The sequence below is a fragment of the Aegilops tauschii genome, chromosome 1, assembly GCF_002575655.3.
Source record: "Aegilops tauschii subsp. strangulata cultivar AL8/78 chromosome 1, Aet v6.0, whole genome shotgun sequence".
Lineage (NCBI taxonomy): Eukaryota > Viridiplantae > Streptophyta > Magnoliopsida > Poales > Poaceae > Aegilops > Aegilops tauschii.
The window spans coordinates 31,437,057-31,442,220 of NC_053035.3; the positions used below are offsets into that span (position 1 = coordinate 31,437,057).

The 5,164-nt window shown below is 49.1% G+C and overlaps 1 long non-coding RNA gene across 1 annotated transcript; it reads right to left on the reverse strand.

The window, feature by feature from the left end:
- Positions 1-348: 348 nt before the first annotated feature.
- On the reverse strand, positions 349-4,303 carry LOC141040864 (uncharacterized). The gene is made up of 5 exons (XR_012201500.1): positions 2,200-4,303; positions 2,041-2,101; positions 1,027-1,106; positions 867-924; positions 349-781 (listed from the first exon to the last, which is right to left on the reverse strand). It is a non-coding gene; the product is annotated as an uncharacterized lncRNA (long non-coding RNA).
- Positions 4,304-5,164: the final 861 nt, after the last annotated feature.

Genomic DNA, 5,164 nt, shown 5'->3' on the forward strand with positions numbered 1-5,164 from the left:
GTATTCAGGGGGCACATAGTTGTCATCGTCCTCTTCTTCTTCGCCGTCTTCCATCATAACCCCTATTTCTCCGTGCCTCGTCCAAACATTATAGTGTGGCATGAAACCCTTGTAAAGCAGGTGGGTGTGAAGGATTTTCCGGTCAGAGTAAGACTTCGTATTCCCACATATAGGGCATGGACAACACATAAAACCATTCTGCTTGTTTGCCTCAGCCACTTCGAGAAAATCATGCACGCCCTTAATGTACTTGGAGGTGTGTCTGTCACCGTACATCCATTGCCGGTTCATCTGCGTGCATTATATATAATTAAGTGTGTCAAAAACCATTACAGAACATCATGAATAGATAATTAAGTGACCAAATTAATAGAAGTTCATCATCACATTAAAACCAAAGTACATACATAGTTCTCATCTAACAACATATATATAGCTCTCCAGAGCATCTAATTAATTAAACCATACATTGAAACTATTTAAAACATTTCAATGTGAAAACAAATGCGATCATAATGGCAACCAAGGTAACAATTGATCCAACGGCATAATGATACCAAGCCTCGGTATGAATGGCATATTTTCTAATCTTTCTAATCTTCAAGCGCATTGCATCCATCTTGATCTTGTCATCATCGACGACATCCGCAACATGCAACTCCAATATCATCTTCTCCTCCTCAATTTTTTTTATTTTTTCCTTCAAGAAATTGTTTTCTTCTTCAACTAAATTTAACCTCTCGACAATAGGGTCGGTTGGAATTTCCGGTTCACATACCTCCTAGATAAATAAAATCTATGTCACGTTGGTCGGCATAATTTTCATAAACAATAAATGAACCAATAGTTATAAAGATAATATATACCACATCCGAATCATAGACAGGACGAGGGCCGACGGGGGCGGATACCAAAACCATCGCACTATATAATAACAAGCAATAAAATAGTAAGAAAATTAGACTAGTATCTATCTAAAGTAAGAATTTTTTTCTTTCGAAAAGAAGATAAGAACAAGAGGCTCACCACGGTGTTGCCGGCGACGAGATCGGCGCGGGCGGTCGACGGCGATGAAGACGGGAATGGGACGTGACGGGCCGCTAAACCTAGACAAATCTCGAGGAACATGAAGCTTTGAGGTCGAGTTTCGAGAGGAGAAAGCTTAACTAGTGTGGCTCGGGCATTTCATCGAACACCTCATGTGCATAGGAGGTGAGCTAGAGCACCACAAAGCCCTCCCCTCGCCGGCCAGAGAAAAACAGAGCACTGGAGTGCTCTGCTCGCGGGCGAGGGGTATATATAGGCACCTCATTGGTCCCGGTTCATGGCATGAACCGGGACCAAAGGGCAGCCTGTGGCCCCGGTTCAAGCCACCAACCGGGACCAATGGTGGTGGGCCAGGAGCGAGGCCCATTGGTCCCGGTTCGTCCCACCAACCGGAACCAAAGGGGCCAGACGAACCGGGACCAATGCCCCCACGAGGCCCGGCAGGCCCCTGGCCTCATGAACCGGGACTAGTGCCTCCATTGGTCCCGGTTCTGGACTGAACCGGGACTAATGGACTGACCCGGCCTGAACCAAAGCCCTCTTTTCTACTAGTGGTTGACAATGATACACCTTTTTTATCTTGTTCAGCCGTGCATATAACTTTCACATGATTAGCAAAGCTGCAGTAGGAAATAGTCTTACTGTTTCCAGTCAAAAAAAATGTAAAAGCAGGGTGGTGCTTGAAAATATCAGCCGCGGCATCTGAGTAACTAAATTGAGCAAATTATTTTGTAGACAAAACTGAGCAAATTATTCATGTGGGGTTGTGCTTCCGCAGCAAACATTCATGTTTCTGTGGCTTTATACAGTTTCAGAAGAACTTGTTTTGTGAAAAGTTTCAGTAGAACCTGACTGAATGAATGAGGTAGAACATCTATCTCAAGTTCTCAACTATACGACCAAAATTCAGTAGAACTTGACTGAATGAAAAGTTTCTCATAGTTGCTTTTGCTTGTACACACACAGACAGAGGGTATGACTGTCAGTACGTACCCTGCGGCGGGTACTCCGGGAAGTACATTGGTCATTCGGGGATCACCGTGTGCTGCATCATCTGCTCGCTTGTCACCCAACAAGACCAGAACTCTGTGGTGAGTGCACCTGAAGCAAAATAATCTGAAACAAAATAGAAACTGACAAGGAAGGGAGGACCTGCGTCATGTTGTTTTGCTTCTTTAGGACGGAGGTGACGAGCGGGCCGAGGAGCGGGGACTCGTGGAGCCAGACGAAGGCCCTGAGTGGGAACCCCGTGAGGCGCGGCGCCCGCAACACCAGCGGCTCGTACTGTGTGGCGGCGTCCACCAGCGCCATCGCCCTCGGCGTCCCCTTCACCTTGCCGCCCATCTCCGGCTCCCTCTATCCGGGGCAGACGCAAGGCAGAGTGAATGTGAAAGAAACTGCAAGCGCGCGGACGCGGCGGGAATTCCCCTCCTCACTTCCAGATGCGGCCACTCCTCTTCCTCACCTTGGACAGCGGCCGCGACGTCGACCTAGGTCTGGCAAATCGAGAGCTCAGAAGAAGGTGGTCCCACCGTGCTCGTCGACCGCGTCGCGGCCCTCCTTCCGCTGCCGTACTCGGGGAAGAAAGGGAGGGGTGAAGGAGCTGTTGTTCGGACAGCTGCTGGCACTACAGCGAGGAGCCGGTGGTGGAGGCGGCGGAGCTCGGGTGGGGATAGAGGCGGCGGACTCTGGTGCCGGGCGCCGGAGGAACCGGGATGCGCTGATGGGGCAGTGGCGGCGGCAACCTAGGGAGGGACGAAAGGGAAGGTTGCGTGATGTTAGGAGAGAAAGAAGAAAAGGTGGGTCTTGCTTCATGAGGAAGGGAAGGCACCGACGCCCTGCGCTTTTTTACCCGTCTTTGTTTTTTTTCTTCGTTCGGCACAGTAAAATCGGGACAGCTGGGTAGGACGAGGAGGCGCCCCTTACGCGACAGCCAGTACTCTGCGCCGGCGCGCCGGCCCAAATTAGGGCCGGTCACGCGCGAGCCATCGGATCCCCACGCCCCTGACCGTCAGATGCGTTTCCCCATCGTCTCTTTCATCCCCCGTTCGCATCTCAAAAAACACAAAGCGCAGAAAAACATGGCGGCCCACCCTCCTTTCCCCGCGCAGTGCCCGTTCCTCGACCTCATGCTAGGTGGCCGGACCGGCCGCCGTCGCCGCCCTCGCCCCGGTTGCTCGCCGTCGACGCTCATCATCATCAAGTTGCAAAAAAAAGGTTGTCTTGCAACTTTTTTGTCGCGTTCCTGCTGCAAATATGGTGGCTCCTCAGCGCCGACCACGATGCCATTCCTCGCCGGAGCTGCCCCACCCCAAGTTGCAACATCAATGGGGTTGATAGTGTTTCTCGCAGCCGAAAAGTCGGGGTATAAAAACAAAAATGCTGGTTCCAGCAAAAGTAGAAGACTGTGGTAGCAAAAAAAATGTTGGTTCCAGCAAAAAATAAATACGGTGGTAGCAAAATTCTGGCTGGTTCCAGCAAAATCAAAAGAAGGTAGTAGCAAAAATTCAGGGCTGGTTCCAGCAAAATCAAAATGAAGGTAATAGCAAAAATCAGTGCTGGTTCCAGCAAAAAAGAAATATGGTTGTAGCAAAATTCTGACTGGTTCCAGCAAAATCTAAAGAAGGTAGTAGGAGCCTGGTTCCAGCAAAAACCAAATACGGTGGTAGCAACAATCGGGGCTGGTTCCAGCAAAACACAACCACGGTAGTAGCAAAGTGGTACACAGGTTCCAGCAAAAATAAACTATGGTTCACCAGCATCTTGGCGTGGGATCACCAGCCAAAAACAATCTTTACCTGTGCGCAACAAAATTTCCTACCAGGTCCAGCAAAATTTATTGCTGGTCCCAGCAGTTCTCGACGGCGTCTGGTTCTAGCATCGGTCGAAACTCGCCGGCGTGCTAGTTCCAGCACCGGACATAGCCGATAGCAGCACCGGAGATCGCTAGTTCCAGCACTTGGCGGAGCAGGTGGTAGCATCAAAACTTGCTGGTTCCAGCACCCGGCGGAGCCGGTGGTAGCACTGAAACTCGCTGGTTCCGGAACTGGACGCAGACGGGCGGCGCACTCGCAGCTTGACCCCTCCACCACCGTGGACGCAACAACCCGGTCGCCGCTCGCCCGTCTCCCGTAGCAACACCTCGGTGCCCTCCCTTCACAACTCTATCTGCAACCGCTAGAGCAGTCGATTTAATGCCTTCGGAATCAGCACATGAGCGGGATGAGACGGGCAGTGCAGCAGCAGAGGAATCCATGGCGATTTGCTTTGTGCTATTCGCTTTTGGAAGGAGGGATGAGGTTCTGGTAGAGAGGGGAAGAATGAGTGGTGGAGCTCAGCTCACGCAAGGGGATAAGATAAAGGCGCAGGGCGGTGTGTGGGGCCTAGCTACGTGTCCACTTGCGCGAGGCTGTGAGGCGCACGATTAAAAAATGATCGCACGAAGCGCGTGCGACCGGCCGAATCTTTAGCCGGTCCACCGTAGCTAAACGTTTTCCTTACGCGACTCTTATTGTGTTGTATTGGGCTGGCTGATTTGGGCCACTGCACTGCTGCGGTAGACTGCCTCGCCATCCGCGAAAATCAACACGTTTTATATTTTCTTCAGCTAAACGTTTACTTATACGATACGAACGGGCAAAAGCTATTACAACGGTGAACCGATAAAAGCATTAGTCATTTTATTAGTAGGTATAGATATAGATATAGTAGTAAAAGGGCCCATGTGTTGTAACGGGAAAAAATTATAAACTCCAATAGACATTTTGCAGCATCACCGAGATACACTATCATTCTTAAAACATTTTTTTGGGAAATCATGAATAATGTTTGAAATCATAAACATTTTTTAAACTCATGAACGTATTTGAAGTTGTGAACATTTTTCAAATTCGTCAACAATTTTACAATTTTTCAAACATTTTCTAAAATCAACAAATTTGATTGGATTCATGAATATTTAATGGGAAACGATTAAACTCAGCCGATCGATCACGCGCTGAGTTCCATCCATGCATAGCCATCAGATAAGATTGATCACACAACGCACAACTTCTAAACAACCGATCAGGACATTTACAACATGACGCGTGCCTCTGCCATCTTGACAATTTTTCTG